The sequence below is a fragment of the Salmo salar genome, chromosome 22, assembly GCF_965601325.2.
Source record: "Salmo salar chromosome 22, fSalSal1, whole genome shotgun sequence".
NCBI lineage: Eukaryota > Metazoa > Chordata > Actinopteri > Salmoniformes > Salmonidae > Salmo > Salmo salar.
The window spans coordinates 27,274,149-27,291,662 of NC_138312.1; the positions used below are offsets into that span (position 1 = coordinate 27,274,149).

General features: G+C 44.1%; 1 protein-coding gene across 2 annotated transcripts in view; it reads left to right on the forward strand.

Annotated features, from left to right (window-relative positions):
* The window catches only part of mdfi (MyoD family inhibitor), a 40,579-nt gene that overhangs the window by 3,084 nt on the left and 19,981 nt on the right, over window positions 1-17,514 (forward strand). The gene's annotated exons all lie outside the window — the stretch shown is intronic.

Sequence of the window (17,514 nt, forward strand, 5' to 3'; positions counted from 1 at the left end):
AGTGGAGTAGACATAGAGACAGTCTGTACACTAGGTGATATTGAAGATTCTCTCTTCCTTCCAGGACACCTAACTAAGCTCACTGTCAAACCAACAGTAAGAATACTGTGCACACGAGTTGTGAGCTGCTGCATTATGGGTGATATAAGGGACAGGCCTGAGAGCCTGGAATTCCAAACCCAGGAATAGGTCACCTGGGAATTTTGGGAATGGCGGTTCTCGTTGTCTTCTGCAGCGTGACAAAGAGCCTGATTGGTCATGGTGAGATTGATTGACAGGCGTGAGGGAGGAGGTGGGTGGGTGTCTGTGTGTGAAAGATTCTATGTTTTCATTGGCTAGAATTGTCTTTATTTGTTTCATCTCTATTTGCATCCAAAGTCTCCAGGAAGTCCTGGTAAGAGTACAGAGCTGTTTAAGATAGAGGGAGGTGTGGTTAGGAGTTAGGGAAGTGAAATGGGATGTCAAGTGGTTTGTTGCCATGGGAACCCGCCACAAAAATCCTCTGTGGTGGGAGGAGACTTCTACAGGGCAAGTCTCGACCCAGAACATTAGGATCTAGATTTTAGAAGAACACAATTACATACGAACATGTGGATGCATGTGTGTCTGTCTACCACACACATGCACAAGCACACACACACACACCACACCACACCACACACCTCCGAAGCTTTCTGACTAATCATCAGAAATGTAAGTAGACCCAAACTATGGGTCACGACCCTATGTGGGGTCGCCTGATTTGAAAATGGGGTCACGACCCTATGTGGGGTCGCCTGATTTGAAAATGGGGTCACGAGTGAGAATCAAAAATCGAATACAAGTTGTGCTTGGTTCATAGAACCGGGATTACATCAGTAACCTCAGGTAGCTGCTAGATGTGGTTGGAATAAACAGAGCGGTTTCTGTTTTCTTCCTACAAATGTGGCTCTATCTTTTGAACGGTTAAGCTACACAATATTATGACCCCATCACTGAAAGATAAGACTCGTAGGAACTGAGAAAAAAATAACGAAATAAAAAGTTGGTCACGAAGAAAAAGACTCATGTGTGTTCTGTTTTCCTCACGCTGCGTCGGACTCATTGGAACAGAGAGGACAGGACCAGACACTAAATCAGACTGGGGCTAAAAGAACATCATCAATGATGATGTTCTTTTCTACACCGAATATCATACAAAATGATTGCCTGACGATCTTCTGTACTTCCAAATACCTTTTCGGATGCATTTCAGTCCAGAGTGAAATACTGTCAAAAGTACTTTCAGACTGATTTGTAAAATACTGTCATAGTCCCAATTAAAAAAGTAAACATTGGCCTTTATTTACATCACTTTGATTACAAAATGTTTTGACATCAGAAACGGGTCGCGGGCCCCAAAAATGTGGAACTCCTAAAGTAGGCCATAATATGATAGTGAGTCATATTATTTAAGGTAATTAAGTTGTTTTGTGTTTAGTTTCAGTCTTCACCGAGTGTGTTGTCCTCAACATGCGGTTCTCCCTAACCACCAGCTCCAGGTTGCCCTTAACCACCTAGAAAGGGGCACGAAGGGGGTGGGTTGATTTGGGAGGATGGGTATGAGTTTAGGTGGGTGAGGAAGAGGTGGGGATGAGAGTGGGGAATGAGGACTGGCTTCACTGCCACAGAGGGTAACAAGGACCTGCTTTCATCACTTACCTGCCCCCTACACCCTCCCAGAATACCAGACCAGCACTGGACCCGTATCAGAAGAGGAGAACACACACACACACACACACACACACACACACACACACACACACACACACACACACACACACACACACACACACACACACACACACACACACACACACACACACACACACACACACACACACACACACACACACAGGGCCCATTGAGTTCTGCTACCTGAGTTGGTACCACAGGGATGTGTGTTTGTGTGTTGAGAGTGGTTCTGACTTCTTATTTGGTCTAGCTTCATCAGCAGCAGTGCTGTGCTCTGCCCAACATGTATTTTTTCTCTCTGTGCATCTACCCAGAGGTCTTATGGTGCAGGAGGTAATGTGTTTGCCCTGTACAGGTAACTGCATGATTTCTGGTTCAAGACCTGCTATCCTGCTATTCCCCAGCTTATCCCCCTCTATCACTACATACCTGCAAATGTATGCGAATGTTGATAGAACTCTCTCTCTCTCTCTCCCATTCTAAATACCACCAATTGTATCTCTCTCTCTCTCTCTCTCTCTCTCTCTCTCTCTCTCTCTCTCTCTCTCTCTCTCTCTCTCTCTCTCTCTCTCTCTCTCATTAGAATATGTGTACAACTACAAATACCTAGGTGTCTGGTTAGACTGTAAACTCTCCTTACAGACTCACATTAAGCATCTCCAATCCAAAATTAAATCTAGAATCGGCTTCCTATTTCGCAACAAAGCCTCCTTCACTCATGCTGCCAAACATACCCTCGTAAAACTGACCATCCTACCGATCCTTGACTTCGGCGATGTCATTTACAAAATAGCCTCCAACACTCTACTCAACAAATTGGATGCAGTCTATCACAGTGCCATCCGTTTTGTCACCAAAGCCTCATATACTACCCACCACTGTGACCTGTACGCTCTCGTTGGTTGGCCCTCGCTTCATACTCGTCGCCAAACCCACTGGCTCAGGTTATCTACAAGTCTCTGCTAGGTAAAGCCCAGCATTATCTCGGCTCACTGGTCACCATAGTAGCACCCACTCGTAGCACGCGCTCCTGCAGGTATATCTCACTGGTCACCCCCAAAGCCAATTCCTCCTTTGGTCGTCTTTCCTTCCAGTTCTCTGCTGCCAATGACTGGAACGAACTGCAAAAATCACTGAAGCTGGAGACACATATCACCCTCACTAACTTTAAACACCAGCTGTCAGAGCAGCTCACAGATCACTGCACCTGTACATAGCCCATCTGTAAATAGCCCATCCAACTACCTCATCCCCATACTGTATTTATTTATTTATCTTGTTCCTTTGCACCCCAGTATCTCTACTTGCACACTCATCTTCTGCATATCTACCATTCCATTGTTTAATTGCTATATTGTAATTACTTCGCCACCATGGCCTATTTATTGCCTTACCTCCCTTATCCTACCTCATTTGCACACACTGTATATAGATTTTTCTACTGTATTATTGACTGTATGTTTGTTTATTCCATGTGTAACTCTGTGTTGTTATATGTGTCAAACTGCTTTGCTTTATCTTGGCCAGGTCGCAGTTGTAAATGAGAACTTGTTCTCAACTAGCCTACCTGGTTAAATAAATGTGATTTTTTTTTAAAATATTATAAATACCGCGTGTGTGTGTGTGTGTGTGTGTGTGTGTGTGTGTGTGTGTGTGTGTGTGTGTGTGTGTGTGTGTGCGTGTGCGTGTGCGCGTGTCTGTGTAATTTGCTGTCTTTCACTGATGGAAAACATTTTGGTGCAGTTTGAGGCATTTTTATGACAAAATTGAACTATGAAAAAGCATGGGAATTTGTTTTCCCTACCTCTCCAACTCTGATACACATTTGGCCCTCACTGAACTGGCCTACTGTAGCTGCTGGCCTAGAGAATGCAGGAAAGCACGGATGCAGAGGCTGTACTGCTCCTTAACCATGGCTGGTCCTTGGAGTGAAGATAATCTAGACATTGTTCTCCCGTACTGGGGCTCTAGGGATGTTTTTTCCTGAGCTGGTTGTCTCTTTACTTCCATTTGTATGGTTTGATGCTTTGCAGATGGTGGTCTTAATGTTCAGTGCTTTGCTGAGGGTGTCTGCAGTGTGTTTAGAGTAGGGACGTTCAGGATGCCGCACGTTCAGGATGCCACACAGGCTATGGAGGCTCTGGTGTAGAACGTGCAGTTAAATGCAGTTTGAGAGCATTTTTAAACCCTTTATGTTGGGATAATTTCCCTAATGTGGACAGTTTGTGTTACTACCTTACGCAAGCTTGCACATCCTTTTGACTTCAGATTTGTGATGTTAGTATATGTGTATAGTCATCACGATGACATAAGATCGATTGGTTGAAACAGATCAATATCTTTGGTTTTGTACTGTTGATTTTGTAACACGCTCTGGGGTGCACAGGACTTTTCTAACTTAAATGGCACAAACATTTTTGGGCGGTCCTTCTATAAAAAAGTTGTTGGCCACATACCAATACATGGATTTGACAGTCAAACTATCACTTAAAGTAAATAGCAGCCAACTGTTGTCACTGTCAATATCCTATGCCACATCGTGATTCACTGAAGTTAACTAACAGAAAAAGTGGTTTGTTCCCTTTTCCGTGTTGTCAGCCTCCCAAAATCAGGTTATTCCAAGTTTCCGTGAGGCCTTTGAATAGTTTTAAACAGAGTTACACCCCAAACATTTGCCCCCTGTTCTATTGATTTCAGCGTGATATCCATGGAAGTGATTAACTTACCATATTACACTTACCACATGAATCAAAATGCAACACTTCAAAATGTATCTAGCTGTTTTCTACAAATGTACTTAATCAGGTAAAAACTGCTGTGATTAATTTATTTAGATGATATACCAGAAATCCCCAAAACGGTTTTGCCCTGCCTATTTCAAATCAAATCAAATGTTATTGGTCACATGCACATGTTTAGTAAATGTTATTGCGGTTGTAGTAAAATGTTTGTGTTCCTAGCAGTGCAGTAGTATCTATTCACAACAATACACACACACATCTAAAAGTAAAAGAATGGAATTAAGAAATATATAAATATTACATTGAGCAATGTCGTAGTGGCATTGACTAAAATACAGTAGAATAGAGTACAGTATATAATGTACATACGAGATGAGTAAAGCAGTGTGTAAACATCATTAAAGTGACTAGTGTTCCATTATTAAAGTGGCCAGTGATTCCATGTCTATGTATATAGGGCAGCAGACTCTAAGGTACAGGGTTGCGTAACCGGGTGGAAGCCGCCTAGTGATGGCTATTTAACAGTCTGATGGCCTTGAGATAGAAGCTGTTTTTCAGTCTCTTGGTCCCAGCTTTGATGCACCTGAACTGACCTTGCCTTCTGGATGATAGAGGGGTGAACAGGCCGTGGCTCGGGTGGTTGATGTCCTTGATGATCTTTTTGGCCTTCCTGTGACATCGGGTGCTGTAGGTGTCCTGGTGGGCAGGTAGTTTGCCTCCGGAGATGCGTTGGGCAGACCGCACCGCCTGCAACCGCAGGGCTCTCCAGAGGGTGGTTGCCATACCAGGCGGTGATACAGTCCGACAGGATGCTCTCATCTGTAAAAGTTTGTGAGGGTTTTAGGGGCCAAGCCAAATTTCTTCAGCCTCCTGAGGTTGAAGAGGCTCTGTTGCGCCTTCTTCACCACACTGTCTGTGTGGGTGGACCATTTCAGATTGTCCGTGATGTGTACGCCGAGGAACTTGAAGCTTTCCACCTTCTCCACTGCGGTCCTGTCGATGTGGATAGGGGCGTGCTCCCTCTGCTGTTTCCTGAAGTCCACAATCAGCTCCTTTGTTTTGTTGACGTTGAGTGAGAGGTTATTTTCCTGGCACCCAGTCATGGGTGAACAGAGAGTACAGGAGGGGGCTGAGCACGGGGCCGCCGTGTGTTGAGGATCAGCGAAGTGGAGGTGTTGTTTCCTACCTTCACCACCTGGGGCGGCCCGTCAGGAAGTCCAGGACCCAGTTGCACAGGGCGGGGTTCAGACCCAGGGCCCTGAGCTTAATGATGAGCTTGGAGTGTACTATGGTGTTGAATGCTGAGCTATAGACAATGAACAGCATTCTTACATAGGTATTCCTCTTGTCCAGATGTGATAGGGCAGTGTGCAGTGCGATGGCAATTGCATCGTCTGTGGATCTATTGGGGCGGTAAGCAAATTGATGTGGGTCTATGGTGTCAGGTAAGGTACAGGTGATATGATCCTTAACTAGTCTCTCAAAGCACTTCATGATGACAGAAGTTAGTGCTACGGGGCGATAGTAATTTAGTTTAGGTACCTTTGCTTTCTTTGGTGCAGGAACAATGGTGGACATCTTGAAGCAAGTGGGGACAGCAGACTGGGATAGGGAGAGATTACATTTGAGGACCAGGTTAGGGATGCCGTCTGGGGCGGCAGCCTTGCGAGGGTTAACATGCTTAAATGTCTTACTCACGTCAGCCACGGAAAAGGAGAGCCCACAGTTCTTGGTAGCGGGCCGCGTCAGTGGCACTGTTTTATCCTCAAAGCGGGCGAAGAAGGTGTTTAGCTTGTCTGGAAGTAAGATGTCGGTGTCTGCGATGTGGCTGGTTTTCCCTTTGTAGTCTGTAATTGACTCTAGACCCTGCCACATATGTCTCGTGTCTGAGCCGTTGAATTGTGACTCCACTTTGTCTCTGTCCTGACGTTTTGCCTGTTTGATTGCCTTAATGAGGGAATAACTACACTGTTTGTATTCGGCCATATTCCCAGTCACCTTGCCATGGTTAAATGTGGTGGTTCCTGCTTTCAGTTTTGCGCGAATGCTGCCATCTATCCACCGTTTCTGGTTAGGGTAGGTTTTAATAGTCACAGTGGGTACAACATCTCCTATACACTTCCTGATGAACTCAGTCACCGTATCCGTGTATTCGTCAATGTCATTCTCAGAGGCTACCGGGAACATATCCCAGTCCGTGTGATCAAAACGATCTTGAAGCGTGGATTCCGATTGGTCAGACCAGCGTTGAATAGACCTTAGCACGGGTACCTCCTGTTTGAGTTTCAGCCTATAGGAAGTGATCAGATTTGCCAAAGGGAGGGTAGGGGAGGGCCTTGTAGGCATTTTGAAAAGTTGAGTAGCAGTGGTACAATGTTTTACCAGCGCGAGTACTACAGTCAATGTGTTGGTAGAACTTCAGTAGTGTTTTCCTCAAATTTTCTTTGTTAAAATCTCCAGCTACAATAAATGCAACCTCAGGATATGCGGTTTCCATTTAACATAAAGTCCAGTGTAGTTCTTTGAGGGCCGTCATAGTATCGGCTTGAGGGGGAATATACATGGCTGTGACTATAACCGAAGAGAAATCTCTTGGGAGGTAATACGGTCGGCATTTGATTGTGAGGTATTTTAGGTCGGGTGAACAAAAGGACTTGAGATTTTGTATGTTATCACAATCACACCATGAGTAGTTAATCATGAAGCATACACTCCCGCCTTTCTTCTTCCCAGAAAGTTCTTTGTTCCTGTCTGCGCAATGTACTGAGAATCCAGCTGGCTGTATGGACGGGGACAGTATATCCCGAGAAAGCCATGTTTCCGTGAAACAGAGTATGTTACAATCCCTGATGTCTCTCTGGAAGGAGATCCTCGTCCTGAGTTCGTCTACTTTATTATACAGAGATTGAACATTAGTGAGTAATATACTCGGAAGCGGTGGATCGTGTGCACACCTCCTGACTCGGACTAGAAGTCCACTCCGAATACCTATTCACCGCGGGCGGTGTTTTGGAGCAGCCTCTGGAATAAGTTTAATTGCCCTGGGGGGTACGAACAAAGGATCCAATTCGGGAAAGTCGTAGTCCTGGTCGTGATGCTGGTGAGTTACCGCCGCTCTGATATCCAAAAGTTATTTCCGGCTGTATGTAATAAGACAAAAAACATTCTGGCCTAATAATGTAAGAAATGACACACAAAAAAACTAAATACTGCAAAGTTGCTTAGGAACTAGAAGCAGAGCTGCCATATTTGTCAGCACCATCTTAACCATTTAGAGCTGTGTTGATGTTGAATGTGGTAGTGGGGATAGTGTCTATGTTAGATGCTTTTCTAATGGTCTTGATGCTTCTCTGATGTTGTCTTTGTTTCTTTTTAACGCAGACAAACACTTGGCTGTTGACAACGTCTCCTGGCAATAGTCCAATATCTGGACAGCAAATTCAAATTGCATGAAAGCCAGGAGGCCTAACACACAGACAGACACTCAATGTCTTCGCAATGATGACCTTTGAAACCTCGTTAGCATAAAATTCCTGTTGATTCTGTGTGGCAAACAGAGATGCATGGTCTCACAAACGTGTGTGTGTGTGTTTCTAACGTTATTTCCCAGAAGAAGTCTGAGACAAGTAGCACAATTAAATTCCTCTTAGGCCTGTTTAACAGCAGACAGTTTCAGTCTTTAATTAGCTTACACTTCTGCTTCATTCTCTCTAAGCAACAATAATGTGGCTTTCTGGACTCATTCCAGCATTCCTCTTAGAATGCGCTTTTCTCTCAAGTGTGTGTTTGACTCCTGGCTGGGTTTCAGGGCAGATTAGGCTGCGCTGTTTCTCTCTCTCTCTGTGTGTGCCCGTGTGTGTGTGTGTGTGTGTGTGTGTGTGTGTGTGTGTGTGTGTGTGTGTGTGTGGGGGGGGGGGGGGGGGGGGTCATTGAGGATATGCCACAGAGGACAGGAGCATATCTCCATGACTAATTGTTTTCCTTTTGTCTTATTAATGTCTTAATTACCCCCGAACCAACCATCACACACTCACATTTGTCAGAGGGGGGAAATGGATGTAACGCTGTATAACAAAGGTTAATTAACTGGAGGTATTTGGGGTGATCATTGAACATAAGGATGGGATGAGAGGCCATACAGTTGAAGTCAGAAGTTTACATACACTTAGGTTGGAGTCATTAAAACTTGTTTTTCTACCACTCCTCAAATTTCTTGTTAAAAAACTATAGTTTTGGCAAGTCGGTTAGGACATCTACTTTGTGCATGACACAAGTCATTTTTCTAACAATTGTTTACGGACAGATTATTTCACTTATAATTCACTGTATCACAATTCCAGTGGGTCAGAAGTTTACATACACTAAGTTGACTGTGCCTTTAAACAGGTTGGAAAATTCCGGGAAATTATGTCATGGCTTTAGAAGCTTCTGATAGGCTTATTGACATCATTTGAGTCAATTGGAGGTGTACCTTTGGATATATTTCAAGGCCTACCTTCAAACTCAGTGCCTCTTCGCTTGACATCATGGGAAAATCAAAAGAAATCTGCCAAAACCTCAGAAATAAAATTGTAGACCTCGACAAGTCTGGTTCATCCTTGGGAGCAATTTCCAAATGCCTGAAGGTATCACGTGCATCTGTACAAACAATAGTACGCAAGTATAAACACCATGGGACCACACAGCCGTCATACCGCTCAGGAAGGTGACGCGTTCTTTCTCCTGGAGATGAACGTACTTTGGTGCGAAAAGTGTAAATCAATCCCAGAACAACAGCAAAGGACCTTGTGAAGATGCTGGAGGAAACAGGTACAAAAGTATCTATATCCACAGTAAAACGAGTCATATATCGACATAACCTGAAAGGCCGCTCAGCAAGGTAGAGGCCACTGCTCCAAAACCGCCATAAAAAGCCAGACTACATTTTGCAACTGCACATGGGGACAAAGATCGTACTTTTTGGAGAAATGTCCTCTGGTCTGATGAAACAAAAATAGAACTATTTGGCCATAATATCCATTGTTATGTTTGGAGGAAAAAGGGGGAGGCTTACAAGTCGAAGAACACCATCCCAACCGTGAAGCACGGAGGTGGCAGCATCATGTTGTGGGGGTGCTTTGCTGCAGGACGGACTGGTGCACTTCACAAAAGAGATGGCATCATGAGGTAGGAAAATGATGTGGAAATATTGAAGCAACATCTCAAGACATCAGTCAGGAAGTTAAAGCTTGGTTGCAAATGGGTCTTCCAATTGGACAATGACCCCAAGCATACTTCCAAAGTTGTGGCAAAATGGCTTAAGGACAACAAAGTCAAGGTATTGGAGTGGCCATCACAAAGCCCTGACCTCAATCCTATAGAACATTTGTGGGCAGAACTGAAAAAGTGTGTGCGAGCAAGGAGGCCTACAAACCAGTTACACCAGCTCTGTCAGGAGGAATGGGCCAAAATTCACCCAACTTATTGTGGGAAGCTTGTGGAAGGCTACCCGAAACATTTGACCCAAGTTAAACAATTTAAAGGCAATGCTACCAAATACTAATTGAGTGTATGTAAACTTCTGACCCACTGGGAATGTGATGAAAGAAATAAAAACTGAAGTAAATCATTCTCTCTGCTATTATTCTGACATTTCACATTCTTAAAGTAAAGTGGTGATCCTAACTGACCTAAGACAGGGAATTTTTACTAGGATTGAATGTCAGGAATTGTGAAAAACTGAGTTGAAATGTTTTTGGGTGAAGGATCTCTGCGTGTCTATGGTATGGATGGCAGGAGAATACTCTCAGAGAGTGAATTTGTAGAGTGAATGGATGGACATATGTCAAATGACAGCCAGCGAGTGCACTACTTTTGACCAGATAGGGCTCCACTCTGGATCTGATCAAAACTAGTGCACTACTGTGTATACAGAACAAGGTGTCTTTTGAGATCTAGCCAGTGTGATGTTATGTTTCTGTCAAATCAAATCAAAGTTTATTGGTCATGTACACAGATTTGCAGATGTTGTCGCAGGTGCAGTGAAATTCTTGTGTTTCTAGCCCAGTAATACCAAGATATGCAAAACAATACACACATAATCAAAAACATTTAAAGAAAAAAATCAAGAAATATCAGAACAAGCATTGTCAGAGTCCGGAATATCAATATTTACAGTAGGGTTGGTATTCAGATTTTCATACCATCATACCGTTTCTGTACCATACCGGTGTATACGGTATTATTGGAAATGCACACAAGGGGTGCAATAATTATTATTATTTTTTAAACAGGGATCTTTATCCATGAGGAGATTGAATATCTCTGCTGTAACCAAGAAGCTTGATCTTGACATCTAGCCACTTAGCTAGCAAGTTAGCAAACCTATCTTGTCTTGAATCCATCAATAGCCTAGGCGTAGGTGTGTGGAGACACACATAATGTACAATACGAGGAGGAAATTATAGTCCTAAAAAAGATTTCCAGTTTTACTGACTCACCAAATGATGCTCAGCTCACTCACCGACGATGGCCGATGCACTCGTGCCAAAAGCTTTGTAAACAATGCTGTTCGCTCAATAGGCCTATTTGGAAGTTGATAACTTAGTAGCCTATAGACAGATTAGTCTTCTCTTTTCAACAGGATCCATTTGCTTTACAACCAATGTTTTCCCAAGATTGTATTTGACATTGTATCTAACATCTCATTCCAAAATCATGGGCATTAATATGGAGGTGGTCCCACCTTTGCTGTTATAACAGCCTCCACTTTTCTGGGAAGGCTTTCCACTAGATGTTGGAACATTGCTGCGGGAACTTGCTTCCATTCAGCCACAAGAACTTTACTGAGGTCGGGCACTGATATTGGGCAATTAAGCCTGGCTCGCAGTCAATATTCCAATTAACCCCAAAGGTGGTCGATGGGGTTGAGGTCAGGACTCTGTGCAGGCCAGTCAAGTTCTCCCACACTGATCTCGACAAACAATGTCTGTATAGACATCGCTTTGTGCACGGGGGTACTATCATGCTGAAACAGGAAAGGGCCTTTCCCAAACTGAGTTGGAAGCACAGAATCATCTAGAATGTAATTTATGCTGTGGTGTTGAGATTTCCCTTTACTGGAACTAAGGGGCCTAGCCTGAACCATGAAAAACAGCCCCAGACCATTATCCCTCCTCCACCAAACTTTACAGTTGGCACTATGCATTGGGGCAAGTAGCGTTCTCCTGGTGTCCGCCAAACCCGGATTCGTCCGTCGGACTGCCAGATGGTGAAGTGTGGTTAATCACTCCAGAGAACGCATTTCCACTGTTCCAGAGTCCAATGGCGGAGAGCTTTACACCACTCCAGCCAACGCTTGGCATTGTGCATGGTGATCTTAACTTGTGTGCAGCTGCTCGGCCATGGAAACCCATTTCATGAAGCTCCCGACGAACAGTTCTTGTAAAACCTATAGATCCTCTGTGGCAAAATGATAGGCCTACTCCTGGTGCAGTATTCAGCATTATTTCATTTCTTTCTGAACAGATAGCAGTAATTCTATTACTTATTTATCAGGTGTGCTGCGGCACCCCCCAGCACCCTTCCGGGGCTACGATTCTATAAGGAAATAAATGATGAAGTGCAATGCTGCAGAGATGAGAGTTGCAGGCTCATGTCTATCAGAGCAGAGAGTGGGAAAGTGAATCTCATTCTTGTTCTGTGAGAGATACAGATGTACTTCTCTCTCACGCCACAGCAATGGCCACGCTTTGGTCTATATAGGCTACAATGTTGCGCAAACTATAAATCCGGGCTGGACCAAAACAAATACATTCTTAGAATATCATGCACATTTTCACATTACGTTTTTTAGGGGGCAGCCAGGAGAATTAACGATGAGTCAACTTCAATTAACTCTGATTGCTTTTATTTGAACTTTTACATTGCGAACAGTGAAAAGGATTTTTCATTCCACTAGAGGTACCAGATGTGGGCAAATGGGTTCCGGAACAAAACAGTCCAAAACTGAGAGGTGCCAGATCCTGTTCCGGCAGGATCCAACTCAAATGAGGGACTGTGTATAGGATTAGCCATGACTAGAATACAGTATATACATATACAGTGGATAAAACAGTATGTAAACATTATTAAAGTGCCCAGTGTTCAATAACTCTATGTACATAGGGCAGCAGTCTCTAAGGTGTAGGGTAGAGTAGCCGGCTAGTAACAGTGACTAAGGTTCAGGGCAGGGTACAGGTGAAGGCCGGCTAGTGGTGACTGTTTAACAATCTGATGGCCTGGAGATAGAAGCTGTTAATCAGTCTCTCTTTCCCAGTTTTGATGCACCTGTACTGTCTCCGCCTTCTAGATGTTAGCGGGGTGAACAGGCCGTGGCGGCTGTCCTTGAGGCTCATCTTGGCCTTCCTGTGACAGTGGATGCTGTAGATGTCCTGCAGGGAAGGCAGTATTCAGCCGGTGATGCGTTGGGCCGACCGCACCGCCATCTGGAGAGCCCTGCAGTTGCGGACGGTGGAAATGCCTTTCCAGGCGGTGATACAGCCTGACAGGATGCTCTCAATGGTGCATCTGTAGAAATTCATGAGAGTCTTAGGGGCCAAGCCACATTTATTCAGCCCCCTGAGGTTGTTTCGCCGCCTTCACCACACTGTCTGTGTGATAGGACCATTTCAGGTCGTCAGTGAAGGCTGAGCTGTAATCAATGAACTTGAAGCTTTTGACCCTCTCCACTGCGACTCCATCGATGGGGGTGATTTGTTGAAGTTGAGGGAGAGGTTATTTTCTGCCTGTAGGTTGTCTTGTCGTTGTTGGTAATCAGGCCTACCACTGTTGTATCATCAGCAAACTTGATGATTTTGAGGCGTGCGTGGCCACACAGCCATGGATGAACAGGGAGTACAGGAGGGAGCTGAGCAAGCACCCCTGTGGGGGCCCCGTGTTGAGGATCAGGGTAATAGAGGAGTTGCCTACCTTCACCACTTAGGTTTGGCCCTTCAGGAAGTCCAGGACCCAGTTGCACAGGGAAGAGTTCAGACCCAGGGCCCTGAGCTTAATGATGATCTTGGAGGGCACTATGGTGTTGAAGTCTGAGCTGTAGTCAATGAACAGTATTCTTACATATTGTAGGCATGTCTCTTGTCCAGGTGGGATAACCCAGACAACGCTGGGCCAATTGTGCGCCGCCCCATGGGTCTCCCGGTCACGGTCGGCTGCGACAAAGCCTGGACTCTGTTATTAGTTTAAACAGACTGTGTTTGTCTATTGTTGTGATTTAGATGAAGATCAGATGACATTTTATGACTAATTTATGCAGAAATCCAGGTAATTCTGAAGGGTTCACATACTTTTTCTTCCCACTGTACGTCTCGTGTCTGAGCCATTAAATTGTCTCTGCAATGTGATTGTGCCTCTTTGATTGCCTTAGAGGTCATAGCTGGTCTGTTTGTACATGTTCTCAGTCACCTTGCCATGGCTAAATGCGGTGGTTCGCGCTTTCAGTTTTGAGCGAATGCTGCCGTCTATCCACGGTTTTTGGTTTGGATAAGTTCTAATCGTCACAGTGTGAACAACATCCTCTATGCACTTCCTGATGAACTCCGTCACCAAGTCAGTGTAGACGCCGATACTATTCTCAGAGGCGACCTGGAACATTTTCCACTCCGCGTGATCAAAACAATCTTGGAGCATTGATTCCGATTGGTCCAACCATTGTTGAAAAGTCCTTACTACGGCTGCTTCCTGTTTAAGTTTCTGTCTATAGGTGAGACCTGATCAAAGACATTGAGGTAGAGCCCTACACAGTCAGTGGGCTGGAAAGTTTTGCCCCTCTGATGAAAGTTTGTCTTTACACAAACTACTTTGTGTCTTTACACATCTCTACTTCTCTAGACACTGTTGGGGTGGAACACATCCCCTGTCTACTGTCAGTCAGACACATACACATGCAGACAGCAGTGATATCCTCTGTGTAGAGTGACTTCAGAGAGGGCATTAGTGAAGGCTGTATAGACAGAGACCGAGACGGAGCGGGTTTAGGGAGTTTCAAAGACTCCAGGTAAAGCCTCCGTGACTCTTTTCTCTTTCTCCTACCATACCCTCCTCTCCAGTACTAATACCAGGCTCCAGGCCCAGCCTCTTTCATGCCGTGCTCTCTCACAGTCTTCCAGTAAATAAAGAACACTCAGCAGATCACAGGAGAGAGTTGTGAGGAGAGGAAGGCTAGGGCTAAGATGGCAGCCAAGGTGAAAGAGTTTGCCCAACTGTAGACTTTAGAACTGGGTGCCATATTTCTGCCTCTGAAGGTTCCTTTTTACCCTCCTGTCTCTCCCTGCTAATGCAAACTACAACTAAACAGTAGTCTCTCTCTATCCAGCCCTAATCAGTCTAGATCTCTCATATTGTCAGAGTAATCGCGGTTCTCTCATAGTCGGCCAAACAGCTTGTATGCTGTTATGTAAGTTTCTATACTACTATCATTATTAGCCAACACTAGCGCTGTGTTGACAAGGTGACATTCCTTTATTTACCCAATCTAGGGGAGAGTGCACATAGATACAGTATAGCCGCACACACACACACACACACACCACACACACACACACACACACACACACACACACACACACACACACACACACACACACACACACACACACACACACACACACACACACACACACAAGCGTGCATGCATACATGGACACATACATCACCAACAAACTCACCAACACATGTGTACACACAGCCTGCTCAAGCATTGCTTTATTACTATGTTCAGATTTGAATTAGAGGCTCATCATTCTCAGATCTCAAAAATCGCTCCACAGTTTGGTGGTTGAGGAGTTTGGCATGAGTGCCAGCATAGGATTGGCTTTAGCCACGTTTGATATTCGGTTCAGATTTGTTTGGTCCAATGATGGTGGTTTACTAAGGGCAGACAAGGGCTTGGAGGCACAATCCTTTTGGTTTGACTTTTAACCTTCTGATGTCTGAGATTTATGAGAAACCATAAGACGTTTGCAAGTTACAGGACAGATAGAAAGAACAATAGAAAGAATGATAGATAAAACAATTGATAGAAAAATAGACAGACAGACAGATGGAGAGAACGATACAATGATAGACTGACCAGGGGTTAAACTTCTCTGTCACTGCGACGGATTTCCATCATATGGATACTGGAGAGTTCGTTTTTGAGACCAGCCTGAATCTAGCTACTACTGTTAATTAGTATTTTCCTGTAACTATTTATAGACATTGGTGTATGAGCGTCCCAAAGCCTAATGTTTTTCCAATGCATTACTATAAAAAGTGACTTGTTAGGTATTACATTATGTATTGTATATTTGGAGGATGCATTATTGACATGTGTGTCTGTTCCAGGAGCGCACACATGAACACACCTGTATGTCGTTACCCTTAACGAGTTCACAATAAAGAAGCTTACCTTCAGAGGAGACGCTAACAATACTGACGAAGGGCGAAACGTTTGTCTGTCTACCTACCCCTGAATGAAATTAATACCATAAAGAAACCTGGAATTTCCTTTTTGGGTGCAGACCAGCTTCACAATTCTGGAATTCTATTACATTTTGGTCGACACACCTGTTCTGAGCATAGTGGCCACATAAACGGTCATAACCTAAAACAGAAGCATGTCTGTTCTACGAAATATATTCCCAAGTAAATTACTATTTTCATTGTTACGCTGTGTGAACTGAACTGACATGGATGATTGTTGCTGACGGCTCTGATGTTCACATTAAAGAAAGGAAACAGTCTATAATGTACACCACTGTGGCGCTCAACTCAAACAACGGTCTGTAGCCTACTGGCAAAGTCATTCAAAGCCTGTACTTTATCACTCAAGATGTAACTTTTCAGTGCTGCTATTTTTGCCGTGTAATGTTGTTATTAAAACTGAATCAGACAACCCCATAGTAGAATAGTTAACCTATTTACCTAGTCTGCTTGTTGTGGTGTGTTCTGTGCGAGATAAATATTCATCTCAAGGCGCATTCAAGTTAATAAAGCCATAGGGAGGGGAATACCAGCTTTCCATTGTTACCACGCTTATTTCTCTACTCCTGTAGATTGTGTGTGTGTGTGGCATCACTTTAAAAATGCAGTTACAACAAGAGTTTCAGGCATGGTTTTGGCGAAGCTGCGCAACAGAGCTCTTAAAGGGCCAATGGCATCTTCTTAAAAAGGGCAATGACATATTATTTATAATAACAGCAATCAGGATGTTGTGTCCAATGGGGTAAATGCAGATACCTCATTTATCTCTGCTGCTGGTTTTGTCCTTGATGAAGTACTGTAGCGTTTCCTATGTGCTAAGTTTGATGAGACGTCGATACAACTACAAAACTGCCCATTCAGAACTCGGCTGAGGAGCCTGATGATCTAACAGTATAATTCCAATTTGACATTATGTGGTATTGTGTGTATGCCAGTGACACAAAATCTCAATTTCATCCATTTTAAATTCAGGCTGTAACACAACAAAATGTGGAAAAATCAAGGGGTGTGAATACTTTCTGAAGGCACTTTATCCACCTCACTCTCAGAGAAATAAGTAGTACTGCTAGGTTTTACACAGTCAAATGTAACAATCATACACGTGTACAAATCATACACGTGTAAAACATTTACTTTTTACATTTTAGTCATTTAGCAGATGCTCTTATCCAGAACAACTTACATTTTGTGCATTAATCTTAAAATAACTAGGTGAGACAACCACATATCACTGTCAAAATACTATCGTCCCATAGCACCCACATCTATAACCATGAAATGCTTTGAAAGGCTGGTCATGGCACACCTGTATCCGCTATGGGTCTGCGGTCAAACGACCACCCCTCATCACTGTCAAACGCTCCCTAAAACACTTCTGCGAGCAGGCCTTTCTTATCGACACCTGAACAGCTTCTACCCCCAGGCCATAAGACACCTGAACAGCTTCTACCCCCAGGCCATAAGACACCTGAACAGCTTCTACCCCCAGGCCATAAGACACCTGAACAGCTTCTACCCCCAGGCCATAAGACACCTGAACAGCTTCTACCCCCAGGCCATA